This window comes from Vombatus ursinus, unplaced genomic scaffold (genome assembly GCF_900497805.2).
Source record: "Vombatus ursinus unplaced genomic scaffold, bare-nosed wombat genome assembly UNPS02014805.1, whole genome shotgun sequence".
Taxonomy (NCBI): domain Eukaryota; kingdom Metazoa; phylum Chordata; class Mammalia; order Diprotodontia; family Vombatidae; genus Vombatus; species Vombatus ursinus.
Window position 1 is genome coordinate 12,003,748 of NW_020954583.1, and position 15,483 is coordinate 12,019,230.

The window sequence follows — 15,483 nt, forward strand, 5'->3', positions numbered from 1 at the left end:
TTATTTAAATATTTTACTTGCTCTTCTGTTAATCTGGGCAATTTATATTTTGCAAATATTCATCCATTTCACTAATATTGTCAAATTTATTGGCATACAGTTGGACAAAATAGTTCCTAATTATTGTTGTAATTTCCTCTTCATTGGTGGTGAATTCACCTTTTGCATTTTTTATGCTAATAATTTGGTTTTCTTCTTTCTTTTTTTAAAATTAAATTAACCAAAAGTTTATCTGTTTTATTTTTTTCATAAAACCAGCTCTTAGTTTCATTTATAATTAGTTCAATATTTTTCTTAATTTCAATTTTATTAATCTTTTGATTTTCAGTAATTCTAATTTGGTATTTAATTGGCCATTTTAATTTGTTCTTTTTTTTAGCTTTTTAAGTTGCATGCCCAATTTATTGATCTCTTCTTTCTCTATTTTATTCATGTTAGCATTGAGAGAGATAAAATTTCCCCTAAGATCTACTTTCACTGCATTCCATAAGTTTTGGTATGTTGTCTCATTATTGTCATTCTCTTTGATGAAGTTATTGATTATTTCTATGATTTGTTGTTTGACCTACTCATTCTTTAGGATTAGATTATTTAATTTACAATTAATTTTAGCCTATCTTTCCATGGCTTTTTATTACATATAATTTTTATTGCATCATAGTCTGAAAAGGGTGTATTTAATATTTCTGCCTTTCTGTATTGGATTGTGAGGTTTTTATGCCTTAGTACAGGATCAGTTTTTGTGTAGGTGCCATGTACCACTGAGAAAAAAAGTATATTCCTTTCTATCCCTGTCCAATTTTCTCCAGAGGTCTACCATATCTAGCTTTTTTCTAAAATTCTATTCACTTCCTTAACTTCTTTCTTTTTTATTTTGTGATTAGATTTATATAGTTCAGAGAGGGGGATGTTGAAGTCCCCCACTAGTGTAGTTTTGCTGACTATTTCTTCCTGTAACTCCCTGAACTTCTCCTGTAAGAATTTGGATGCTATACCATTTGGTGCATATATGTTTAGTAATGATATTACTTCTTTGTCTATGTTATCTTTTATTAGGATGTAGTTTCCTTCCTTATCTCTTTTAATAAGATCCATGTTTTCTTTTGCTTTGTCTGAGATCAGGATTGCTTCTCCTACTTTTATTTTTTACTTCAACTGAAGCATAATATATTGTATTCCAGTCTTTTACCTTTACTGTGTGTGTATCCTGCTTCAAATGTGTTTCTTGTAAACAATATACTGTAGGATTATATTTTTTTAATCCATTCTGCTATCTGCTTTTTGTTTTATGGGATAGTTCATCCCATTCACATTCACAGTTATGATTACTATTGATGTCTTTCTCTCTCCTATTCCCCCCTTTTATGCATTTCTTTCTCTTTTTCTCCCTTTCTCTCCTCACTAGACTTTTGCTTTTGACCACTGCCTCCCTCAATCTGCCCTTCCTTCTATTATTCCCTTCACTTTTCTTTCTCCTTTCCCTTCCTACTGCCTATATGACAAGTTAGATTTCTATACTTAACTGAGTGTTATTTCCTCTTTGAACCAAATCTGGTGAGAATAAGATTCAAACAATGCTCATCTCCCTCCCTTCTTTCCCTCTACTGAAATACGTCTTTGTGCCTCTTCATGTGATGTAATTTGCCTTTTTCTGCGTCCTCCTTTCCTCTTCTCTCATTACAGTCTCTTCTCACCTCTTAATTTGTTTTTTTTATCATCATATCAAAGTCAACTTAAACCCACCCCCTCTATCTATGTATATCCCTTCTAAATGTCATAATAAATTTACTGTTCTCAAGATTATAAGTGTTATCTTCCCATGTAGGGATGTAAACAGTTTACCCTTATTGAACAACATGTTTTCCCCTTTTCCTATTTACTTTTTTATTCCTTTATTGAGTCTTGTATCTGAAGATCAAATTTTCTGTTGAGCTTTGGTCTTTTCATCAGGAAAGTCTGGAAGTCCCCTATTTCTTTGAATGTCCATCTCCTCTCCTGAAAGATTATGCTCAGTTTTGCTGGGTAGTTGAGCCTTAGTTGTAATCCAAGCTCTTTTGTCTTACAGAATATTATATTCCAACCCCTCCTATCTTTTAATGTAGAAAATGCAAGATCCTGCATAATCCTGACTGCGGTTCCATGATATTTGAATTGTTTTCTGGCTGCTTGTAGGATTTTCTCCTTGACCTGCTAAGTCTGGAATAGGAGTGTAATATTCCTTGGCATTTTCAATTTGGCATTTCTTTTAGGAGGTGATTGGTGTATTCTTTCAATTACTATTTTACCTTCTGTTCCTAGGGCCTCAAGGCAGTTTTCCTTGATGATCTCCTGGAAGATGCTGTCCAGGCTCTTTTTTTTTTTCATCATGGCTTTCAGGTAGACCAATAATTCTTAAGTTATCTTTCCTGGATCTATTTTCCAGGTCAGTTGTTTTTCCAATGAAATATTTCACATTTTCTTCTATTTTTTCCATTCTTTTGATTTCTTTTGATTGATTCTTGATGTCTTAGAGAGTCATTAGCTTCCAATTGCCCAATTCCAGTTTGTAATGAATTGTTTTCTTCCATTATCTTTTGCACCTCCTTTTCCATTTGGCCCATTTTAGTTTTTAGGGAGTTGTTTTCTTCAGTATACTTTTCCCCCATTTTGTCAACTTTATTTTTGTATTCAATTTTCCTTCTACCTCTCTTATTTGACTTTTAAATTCCTTCCATTTTGTCCGTTGTATTTTTAAAGGAATTGTTCAGTTTTTCTTCTGCCTCTTCTATTTGACTTTTAAAATCTTTCTTGAGCTCTTCCAAGAAGCCTTTTAGACTTGAGACCAGTTCATATTCCCCTCTGAGATTTCGAATGTGGGTGTATTGACAATGTTGTTCTCTCCTGAATTTGTGTTTTGATCTCTCCTGTCACCAAGATACTTCTCTATTATTTTTCTTTGTTGCTTCTTGCTCATGTTATTTGTGTTTTTTCTGGCTTTTAAAGTTGATCTCTGCTTCTGGGGAACAGGGGGGCACTGTCCCAGGCTTTTTGTGCTGGAGATTAGGGGCCTGGTTACTGGTTTGCTGAGGTGGGGCTTGCAACTGGCTTGCTGGGACACCTCCCTTCCTGTACTGGTCCCCTTCAGCCACAGCAAGAGGGACCTTTCCTGTTAATCCCCCTAGCCTCATGAGCTAAAAGACTGCTGTATCTTGTCTTTCTGCTGACCCTCCTATTTCTGGATTTTTTCTACTGTTTTCAGGGTTCAGGAGAGGCTTTGAAAGTGTAGATTTCCAAGGTCTTTCTCCCCAGATCTCTCATTCCTGTTAATACCAATTTGTTTCTGTGGGCATGTTGCTAAACCAGCCCAAGCTGGAGTGAAGCCGAGGTGCCACCTGACGCTGCCTTAGATCACTTGGGACACAAGGGCACATTTTATTGTCTCTTTTCTTAATGATATTTTGCTGCATTGGTTGTAATCTTATGAGATAATGCACACCAGAGACTCTGACAACCATGAAGCAATTTGTTACAGTTGGGTCTGGACTTGCTGACTCAGTTCACGTATCCAATAAAGCTGTGAAACCAAAAAAAAAAGTGTAATGTAAAACAGGTAATTGTCAGGTCTAAGATCTAAGAATACTTGAGAGACAGAATAGCTAAAGGACTTATATATTGTTTCCTTGTTATTTCTACCAATTGTTCCTAGTTTTGCCCTCCAGGTCCAGTCAGAAAGAATCTAATGCATCTTTCATTTTATAACGCTTCAAATATTTCAAGCTAGCTTTTATATCAACTGGAAGCAAGCTTTCTTTTTTCTTTTTCATCTCCAGTTTCTTTAACAAAATGTTGTAAGGATGTCTTCCACCTGGTCAGTGTTGCTTCTAAAACATGAAACCAAAAATGGGTCACAATATTTCAGATTTTCTCTCATGGTGGCAAAATATACTAGGACTATCACCTTCACTCTAGATGCAAGGTCTGTTAATGAAACTGAGGACTTTAATAATTACTTTGGATGCCACATCATAAAAATTACCCATTTTGTGCAATGAGTTCCTTTAACATTCTGTTAAAGTATTTCATCCTTTCCTCAAATTAATGTTTTTGAAATTGATAAAATATATGGGGCTATAAAGGGAATACATTATATTCAAATACAGTTATAATTCATGTGTGTATGTATGTATATATGTATTCGTGTGTACATATACACATATACAAATACATGTGTATATATGTATATGTGTGTATACATGTATGTATGTATGTATGTATGTATATACACATGTTAAGATCTCATGCCCTGGGTCTTTTGACCCATGAATTGCTCTCTCGCTATGCCTCCCTGCAACTTACTTGTATAACTGGGTTTTAGAATCCAAGTGCAGGGTTTTATTTAGGTTCAAGCTAAATCAATTGTTTTATTTATTTTACAGTATTTGGGACAGGATAACTTGGGAAGGTCTATGGCTGTGAAATCTTGCAATTTGTTTTTTGTTTGCTTGTTAATTTAGTATTTTATTATTCCCCAGTCACATGTAAAAACAATTTTTAACATCTGTTCTTAAAACTTTGAGTTCCAAATTCTCTCCCTTCGTTCCTCCCCCTGCCCATTGAGAAGTTAAGCAATTCAATATGGGTTACACATGTGTAATCATGCAAAACATTTCCATAATAGTAATGCTGTAAAAGAAAACATAGACAAAAAGTACCTCAAGAAAAGCAAAGAAAGTAAAAAAAAAAAGGATGCTTCAATCTGTATTTAGACACTACCAGATCTTTCTCAGGGGATGGATACCATTTTTCATCATACATCCTTCAGAATTGTCTTTGATCATTGTATTACTGAAAACAGATAAGTCATTCATAGCTGATCATCTTACAATATTGCTGTTACTTTGTACACAGTAATACTTTGCATCAGCTCATGTAAGTCTTTCCAAGTTTTTCTGACAGCATCCTGCTCATGATTTCTTATAGTACAATAATATTCCATCATAATAACATACCACAACTTGTTCAGCCATTCCCCAATTGATGGGCATCCCCTCAATTTCCAATTCTTCACCCCCAGAAAAGAACTGCTATAAATATTTTTGTACATATAGGTCCTTTTCCTTTTTGTTTTATTTCTTTTAGCAGACCTAGTAGTGGTATTGCTAGAACAAAGGGTATGCATGGTTTTATAGACTTTTGGGCATAGTTCCAAATTGTTCTACAGAATGGTTGAATCAGTTCACAACCTTGCCAACAATACATCAATGTCTCATTTTTCCCACATCCCCTTCAACATTTGTCATTTACTTTTTCTGTGCTATTAGACAATGTAGTACATATCAGGTAGTACCTCCAAATTGTTTTAATTTGCATTTATCCAATCAACAGTGAGTTAGAATATTTTTTCATATGGCTATAGATAGCTTCCCCTAAACTTCTCCCTCTTCCCCTCCACTATAAAAGCTTTTGCTTGCCTCTTTTATGTGAGATAATTTACTCCATTCTACTTCTTCCTTTCACTTTCTCCCATTAGATTCCTCTCTTGCCCCTTAATTTTATTTTTTAGATATCATCCCTTCATATTCAACTCACATCTTTGCCTTTTGTCTATATATACTCCTTCTAACTATCCTAATGAGAAAGGTCTTATGAGTTACAAATATTATCTTCCCATGTAAGAATGTAAACAGTTTAACCTTATTAAATCCCTTATGATTTTCCATTCCTAATTACCATTTTATGCTTCTCTTGAATCTTTTATTTGAAAGTCACATTTTTTATTCATCTCTGGTCTTTTCTCAAGAATGTTTGAAATTCCTGTATCTCACTGAAGGTACATTTTTACCCTGAAAGATTATAATCAATTTTGCTGGATAGGTAATTATTGATTATAATCCTAGCTCTTTTGCCCTCTGGAATATCATATCCCAGTCCCTTAGATCTTTTAATGTAGAAGCTGCTATATCTTGTGTTATCCTGAGTGTGGTTCCTGATAATTGAATTGTTTCTTTCTGGCTGTTTGCAATATTTTCTCCTTGACCTGGGAACTCTGAAATTTGGCTATAATATTCCTGGGAGTTTTCATTTTGGAATCTCTTTCAGGAGGTGATCGGTCAACTCTTTTTCAATTTCTGTTTTACCTTCTGGTTTTAGAATATCAGTGAAATTTTCCTTGAAAATTCCTTGAAAGATGATCTTTCAGGTCATCCAATAATTTTCAATTGTCTCTCCTGGATCTAGGTCAGTTGTTTTTCCAGTGATCTATTTCACGTTGTCTTCTGTTTCTTCATTTTTCATTTTTGGTTTTCTTTTATCATTTCTTGATTTCTCATAAAGTCATTCACTTCCGGTTGTTCAATTGGAATTAGAAGTGTTGAATTCTAATTTTTGATGAGTTATTTCTGTCAGCTTTTGTATCTCCTTTTCCATTTGGCCAATTCTTCTTTTAAGTACTACTACTTAAGTACTTTAAGTACTACTTCTTCTCCTCATTGGCTTTTTGGATCTCTTTTACCATTTGGTCCAGTCTGTTTTTTAAAGTATTATTTTCTTCAGTAATTTTTTGTGTCTTCTTTACCAAGCTGTTGACTCTTTTCTCATGATTTCTTGCATCACTCTCATTTCTCTTCCCAATTTTTCCTCTGCCTGTCTTACTTGATTTTCAAAATCCTTTTGGAGTTCTTACATGGCTTGAGATCAATTAATATTTTTCTTGGATGCTTTGGATGTAAGAACCTTGACTTTGCTATCTTCTTATTGTGTGTTTTGATCTTCCTTGTCACTGTAATAGAGGTTTTTCGTTTCAATTTATTGCTCATTTTACCAGCCTATTACTTGACTTTTCTCTCTTTGTGAAAACAGGGCTTTGCTTCCAGGGTGGAGGGTGTACTGTCCCAAACTTCAGGTATTTTGTGCAGCTGTTTTTTTTTTTTTAAATTTTAATTAATTTATCTATTTTTAGTTTCCAACATTCACTTCCACAAGATTTTGAGTTCCAAATTTTCTCCCCATCTTGTCACTCCCTCACCCCAAGATGGCATGCATTTTGAATACCGCTTATCTGCACTCCCTTCTATCTCTTCCCCCCTTCTCTTATCCCCTTCCCCTTCAGTTTTCCTGTAGGGCAGGATAGATTTCTATACCCCATTTCCTGTATATCTTCTTTTCTAGATGCATGTGAAAACACATTTTTTTTTAACTTTTTAAAATTTGGGCTCCCACCTGCATTGAAAAGACAAGCAACTTGATACAGGTTATACATATGTAGCCATGTGAAACACTTCCATAGTAGTCATATTGTGAAAAACTAAATATATTTCCCTTCATCCTGTCCCACTCCCCCATTTATTCTATTCTCTCTTTTGACCCTGTCCCTCCTTAGAAGTGTTTGCTTCTGATTACCCCCTCCCCCAATCTGCCCTCCCCTCTATCATCCTCCTGCTCTCTTGTCCCCTTACCCCCCTATTTTCCTGTAGGGTAAGATAGATTTCCATACCCAATTGAGTATGTATGAGTGTGTATCCTTAAGCCAAATCTGATGAGAAAATTCACTCATTCCCTCTCACTTTCCCCCCATTTCCCCTTCACTGTAAAAGTCTTTTTTTGTCTGTTTTATGTGAGATAATTTACCCCATTCTACCTTTCTCTTTCTCCTTCTCCTAGTATAATCCTCTCTCCCCCCTTAATTTTATTCTCCAGATATTACCCCTTCATCTTCAACTCACCCTGTGCCTTCTATTTATCTGTTTATCTGTCTATCTATCTATCTGTCTATATACATACATATAAATTTTTTCCCTCCAACTGACAAAGGACTCATGAGTTACAAATATCATCTTTCCATGCAGAATGTAAACCGTTCAACCTTAATAAGTCTCTTATGATTTCTCTTTCCTGTTTATCTCTTCATGTTTCTCTTGAATCTTGTATCTGAAAGTGAAATTTTCTGTTCAGCTCTGGTCTTGTCATCAAGAATGCTTGAAAATCCTCTATGTCACTGAATGTCCATTTTTTCCCCTGAAGGATTATGCTCAGTTTTGCTGGGTAGGTGATTCTTGGTTGTAATCCTATCTCCTTTGCCCTCCGGAATATTATATTCCAAGCCCTGCAGTCCCTTAATGTAGAAGCTGCTAAATCTTGTGTTATCCTGATTGTGTTTCCATAATACTTGAATTATTTCTTTTTGGCTGCTTGCAATATTTTCTCCTTGACCTGGGAACTCTGAAGTTTAGCTACAATATTCAGAGGAGTTTTCCTTTGGGGATCTCTTTCAGGAGGTGATCGGTGGATTCTTTCAATTTCTATTTTGCCCTGTGGTTCTAAAATATCAGGGCAGTTTTCCTTGATAATTTCTTGAAAGATGATGTCTAGGCTCTTTTTTTTGATCTTGGCTTTCAGATAGTCCAATAATTTTTAAATTCTCTCTCCTGAATCTATTTTCCAGGTCAGTTGTTTTTCCAATGAGATATTTCACATTGTTTTCTAATTTTTCATTCTTTTAAATTTGTTTTACAGTGTCTTGATTTCTCATAAAGTCACTAGCTTCCAGTTGCTGCATTGTAATTTTTAAGGAAGTATTTTCTTTAGTAAGCTTTTGGACTTCCTCTTCCATTTGGCCAATTTTGCTTTTGAAGACATTCTTCTCCTCATTGGTTTTTTGGACCTCTTTTGCCATTTGGGTTAGGCTATTTTTTAAGGTGTTATTTTCTTCAGTATTTTTTGGGTCTCCTTTAGCAAGCTGTTGACTTGTTTGTCATGATTCTCTTGCATCACTCTCAGTTTTTCCTCTATTTTTCTTACTTGCTTCTCAAAATTCTTTTTGAACTCTTCCATGGCCTATGACCAATTCATATTTTCCTTGGAGACTTTGGATGTAGGAGCTTTGACTTTTTTGTCTTCTTCTCGTTTTATGTTTTGATCTTCTTTGTTACCAAAGAAAGATTCTATGGTCTGATTCTTTTTGCGCTGCTTGCTCATTATCCCAACCAATTACTTGAGTTATAAACTCTTTCTTAAGGTAGGAGTCTGCTTCCATTGTGGAGAATGTACTGTCCCAGCTTTGGGTGTTTTGTGCAGCTGTTTTCAAAGGTACTTCTAGGGACCTGTAAATTTTCAGTTCTTCCAAGTTGGTATGATGTAAGAAGAGGTGTGTACTGCTGTCCTCGGCTCTGGTCTATGAGTGACCACAAGCACTCTTTTCTGCCTTAGAACTGTGAGGAGGGTCCCCCCCTTCACTGTGGCCACAAGCTCTGCTATGCTAGTGCTCCTCCTCTCCCTGTGACTACCACCCAGGACTGTGACCCAGATCCAAGTATGTGCAAAGCAACAGAGTCATGTCTCAGTGCTAGTAAAAAAAGACCCCTGTAATCTCCTTCTGACCTGTTGTTTGAACCCCTTACAGTCTGTAAGCTGAGACCTCCAGAAGCAGTAATAGCCTCTGCCTCTGTTGATTCTGTCACTTCCAAGGGCTGCTCCTGGTTTGCTGGGGCTGGATCTCTACTGGGCTGACCTGAATTGGACTGCTGTCCACTCTCACCCAGGTGGGACAGTCTTTTCCTGCTGATCTTTGGCATATGTGAAGTTTCCCTGAGGCCTGCTCTGGGTTTGCTTGGGCCCTATCTGCTCTGGCATGGTCTTCACTGGATTGTGCTCCTCTCTCACTCAGGTACAACAGCCCTTTCCTGCCAACCTCCCAGTTGTCTTGGGCTGGAAATTTGTTTCACTTCATCTTTTTATGGGTTTGCTGCTCTAGAATTTGTTTTAATTCATTTTTTAAAAGTATTTAGAGGGGTTTGGGGGGAGCTCACGTGAGTCTCCACCTTTACTCTGCCATCTTGGCTCAACCTCCACAATTTCTGTAATGAAATACATAGTAGTAGTGTTTTTATTTGTGCCCCTTCAATAGTGAAATGCCCCATGCCAAATTTTAATTTATTTTATAAAACAAAATTTTGAGTCTATCCTTCTCCTGGATTAAAAGAGCAATATACTTAATCAAAGTAATAAAAAGAGCACATTGTTGAACCACAAAAGAACAAATTAATCTACTGATAATAGGATTTTTTAAGTAATAATGATTCCATGCTATAACTTAATTATAATGTTAATAATTTGGAAAGTAAACATAAAAATAGATCTGAAAGAAGGCAAATTGGTCTCCAGTTCTATGGGAAATGTTATTTTTATTTATCATTAATGAAGGAATATGATGTCAAGTGACTAAATTGCTTTGTGAAAGTTGGTCCACAGGTTAAGTTACAGCAAGTACAGTTTTATTTTTTACTAGGTCATTTATTTCCTAAGGGTAGAGATAAAGAAAGGACAATTATTGGGTGGGAAAGCCCTAATAACGCTTAGGTATCAAATCTTTTCTGTTCATGCTGTTAGGGATACAGATGGCATTGTGCAGATAAACACAATTTTAACCTTGCTTATTTCAAGGTTCTATCAGCTATTATGCTCATCTATGCTTTAGGGGGAGTTCATTCTCTGGGAGCAGAATAGCAAAGATTTGCCTCCCTAATATTCTGGTCCATCTGATAGAGAAATTAGAGCCACTATTAGTCTTGAAATGCTTTGCAGAATGAGTCATTAAATGTCTAAAAGCTGATAAAGATTTTGACCCAGATGGGTGATGGATAGATGAACTGGCTAGCTTTCCAAAGCGTGACTGAATTAGCTCAGAGATTTACTGAGTGCTTTTCTTTCTATTTTAAAACTTTGAGTAAATGACCTGCTCATGGACGTGAGTGTTTAATAATGTGGCTGCAAGCCAGACATAGACCAGGTAGGTTCAGGGCAAGCTTGCTTTTGCTACTTGGCCAGCATTTTTCCATAAAGGTCCAGACAATTGTATTGTTCATTTCTGGATATCACTTGTATAGAAAATTTATCTTTTTTTTTTCTTCTGTGGGATAAAGCACTTCTTTAAGAAGTTTTGTTTAGTTCCAGTCTTTCTCCTAAATATCAGATCTAAATTTATAGCTTCTTAATATATTTACTTGGTTTCCCCAATAATACTTTAAAGTCAGTATGTTGGGCATATTGATGTCTACCTATAATCCTAGGAAGGAAGGAAAGGAAAAAGAAAGGAAATAAGGAGAAAAGAAAGAAAAGAAAGAAGAGAAAGGGAAGAGGAGAGAAAGAAAGGAAAGAAAGAAGGAAGAAAGAGGAAGGGAGGGAGGAAACAAGCATTTAATAAATGCCTACTGTATGCTAGCCACTGTCTTCAGTGTTTTACAATTATTATCTCATTTGCTCCTCAAAACAGCCCTGCAAGGTAAGTACTATTATTATCCTAATTTTAAACTGAAGTACATGGAGGTTAAGTGACTTGTACAGGGTCATATATCTATTACGTATCTGAGGCTAGATTTGATGCTCTCAGATCCCTTGAGTTCAGGAGCCCTAAATGCTGTAGTGGGATATTCTGATTAAGTGTCCACACTAAAATTTGGCATTAATATTGTTGAGGCCGAGGGATTGGGGGCCACTATATTACCCATATTAGGAGAGAACCAGCTCAGGACAGAACAAATTCCTAAACTAATAATTGTGGGAGCAGGCTTGTGAATAGCCCCTGTGTTTCCAGCCTGTGTGAGATTGGTATGTGTATGTCTCATTCTTAAAATAATAATAGTAATGATGATGATTATGATGATTAAATTTTACTTGTCAAACTCAGTTGTGACTTTCTCTATAACCCTCTGATCCTACCAAGTCAAACTATTCTGTCTCTTCAAATTTTCTAATAACATTTTGCTTTTATTTCTCATTTGTCTGGTCTCACACACCCTTGAATCATGCTTATTTGTGAGCATTTCATTCTTTACTATGAGTGTAAATTCCTTGAGGGCAGAAACTCTAACTTTTTTGTCTTTGCCTCCACAAATCCTATCACAGTAAGTGCTTAATAATCTTCTAATTGGTTTTATTGAATTGAATGTCCAAAATTAAACTCATCGTCTTTCCCCTATTTGGCCCTTTTTCTTCCCTTGCCTTTACCCCATATTCATTCTCTCACCAAGCTATGTAGGTTCTACCTTCATAACAAACCCCTACCTATCTAGACATTTCTAAGTTTCTTATAGCACTACCTACCTAGACATTTCTAAATTTCTAATTTATTTCTCTACAATTATTTTCTTTTATTGTCTTTCCTTTATTATCTCTTCCTGAACTAATACAATACATTTCCATAAAGAATCTTCTTAGTTTTTGTTTCTGCCAGGTCCAATCTATCCTGCATTATCCTGACAGACTAATCTCTTTAATCCATAGGTTTTATCACATCATTCTGTTCAAAATATTTTCCATCATTTCTTTCTGTCCATTGAATAAAATCTACAGTCCTTAGACTGGGATGGCATAGCCTCTATGGTATCCTTGGTATTCTCATAGGCTGCTGGTGTATAGTAAGCACTTAATAAATGTTTATTGAAAAACTGTTGCCTGAATACAGTTTGATCTATATTCTCTTTTTCACATTGATTTTTACTGTTCTTACTGCTAGTTGCTGTTTTAATACTTTCATTTCTATCAGTTTGGAATTTCTATGAAGAAAAACAGAAAAGAAGTTGCCACATAGGAGGGGATTTTAAAAATCTATTCAACGAGAGAGCAAATAGGATGTATGATTCTTAATTATATTCTACTTGAGATCCCTTTGAAGCCAGCATCATGGTAAAACTTCTGTTTGTATTGGGGCTTTGGAAGGAAATTGTTAATTGCCAATCAAAGAGAGTTGACTAAAGAACCAACTAATAAAGGTGGAAAACCTACTGAAAATAAATAAACCTCTGCTTAAGACCCTCTAGTGATTAGGTCATCAATTTAATGAATAAGAGTGATAGAGAATTTACCAGGGCAGCTAACCATTACAGTTAGCCAATAGAGTTATCTACAAAAATGATAGAGTACTTAATGTCTTGCTTTAAGTGAATATGGAGGGCAAGGAAAATTTGGGGTGATCTGCCAATACTATGGGACCTTTATGTTTCTGTCAGTGACAAATAATAGCACATTATGTATTGCAGATTGGATACTCTGGTGGAAATGTCTAAAAGAATGATATATTTTTAGGAAAGATAAAGTTTTGTTCTATCACTACTTCAGTTTTACCTGATTTGTCTTTTTAAAGTATGAGTCTTCATTTCTGTGCTCAAATTTTTTCAATCTCATCATTCTATCTATTAAGTAAAATCCATAATCTTTATTTTGGGAAGAACTGGAACAAAGAGAAATCAAGTTGGGTGGGAGAGACAATATGAAGGGGGCAAAGAGAGATCATAACTGTGTCAAGAGGATGAAATATAGATGAATATGAAACAAGGAAGGAAAGAAAGGAGAATTGGCTATTTGAATGGCTGATATGAACTTTTAAATAGGTATGAGGATAATACCCAAAGAAAGATGGAAAACATAGCTAACTAATGTGAATAAGGGAAGGGCTAGTTACACACAAAGTGAACTTAGGCTATTAGAGAAGAGGGAAAGTCTTCCTAAGAGTGAAGATTTGTCTCCCAGGAACCAAACTATCTGGAGATGGTGAATTCCTATATTGTGCTGAGTTCCTGGATAAAGTAGGAACCAAATTCAAGAAACTCAACTTTGAGTTGAGACTGAGACTGAGACAGAGACAGAGACAGAGGTATGAAGTAGGAAAGTATACCTGGACCTGGATCAGGACATTCATTAGCTTTAGGCCCAGGCACAAGCTATATACTTATTTTCCCAGGGGGAAATTTTGGGTGGGGGAATGAGCCAATTTTATTTGTAGAACATATCCAAAGTTGAATATGGTAGATGTAAATGCAGAGCTTCAATTCTGAGATGACAGTTTTTACTATTATTATTGTGACACTATACATTTGAGTAAAATTTTATACTTTCTAAAGTACTTTCATGCTCATTATCTCAATGATCCCTCTCATAGTAGTCCATCTCTTCCCATTCTCTTTTATTTACTTAAATTTTCATGTGATAATCTCTAGTAGCATGAAAACTCCTTGAAGTCCTTGAGAGCTGTTATTATTCTTTTTCTAGCATTAAATCTAGCATTGAATTTTGTACTTAATTTTTTTTTGTTGAATTGAGAAAATGCCCACAAAGTAATTCTCAGACATTCTGCCTCCAATTTTCCACCTCTAGAACTCTGATCTCATCTCTTCTATTTTTATTATTATCATTGTTGTTGTTGTTGTTGTTGTTGTTGTTCTATCTCTTGCTTTTCTATAATCAAGTACTCTTATGGTGCTAGTGGCCAGGATTTTTTTTCCTCTGAGGCTCTGATAGCAGTTGTGTAGTAGTAATTCTTTTTCTGGATTTAGCTCTTGTGTGTTCCTTAACCAGAACTGTGCTGGTAAATGTTTGACAATCAGTTCTCTGGGGGAAAAGTGTACATATAACTCACTATTTAATTTAAATAATTAACATTTTCTCCATCATTTTCTTAAGTCTAGACCAGGGGTCTGCAAACTTTGCCCCACCAGTCAAATCCTGCTTTTGCACAACCCCAGGGAAGAATGTTTTTCTACTCTTTTGTTGTAATGAAAAATGTAAAAATAATAAGTATTCTTTGCTCCCTTTCTTTACAGAAAACAGGCATCGGAATACCTTTGCCCTCAGGCTGCAATCTGTGAACCTCTGGTCTAGACAATCATCAAATTATAAATCATACCCTGATTTGTAGTGTTTGCTAATTTCTGAGGTGTAAATATTACCACTGAAAATTTAACAGTTGGCTCTTGGTAGCTGGTACAACTGGCTTCAGCACACCCTTGTGACTCATAGGATTTCTTTTCTTCCTAGTGTTTTCTTCTCCTTAATCCTATCTTCAACCTCAGTTTCTCCTTTGGAATTTTGTCCAAGACCATGCTCTATTCCGAGATCTTTGAACTGGGTAATTAAGCCCTGTTTGCTCCTGCCCATGATTTCCTGGGCCCTTAATATTTGCTTCCATTTCTCCAGGTGTGTCTTATGAGAGCAGTGATAGGATTGGTGTTCCCCTGGGTCACCCTTGGTTACAGAACTGTGGTCTTTATCTTAATATTCCACCTCACTCCCTACCAATTTCCAGTTAGAGAAATGTAGACTTTTGACTATTTTGACATGCCATTAGAGTACTGCTGGCTTCTGAATTTCTCTACTTACTTACTCCATCTTTCCCATCAGATCACTCTATGCTCTCCCTTCCCCAGCAGAATTCTGCAAGTACAAACTTTCTTGTCACTGATTTCTTTACCTATGCTTTTCCTGGTTTCCCTAGTGGGATCTTTCTTTCTCTTTTTGAACACCTGCAAGGCTTCTGGCTAAATTTTTGTACAGTCCCGGAGTGGATTAAGGATCTTATTGTTTCTCTTTGAATTTATTGATCATTATTTAATTTTAGATTCCTTTTTAGATTTTTATTGGAGTATATGTGGAAGAGCTGGCCTCCTTTATGACCTTTAAAGTTGCTTCTGCCAAGAAGTATTTCTTTCAAAATTTTAGTTGTATTAATTTTGTTTT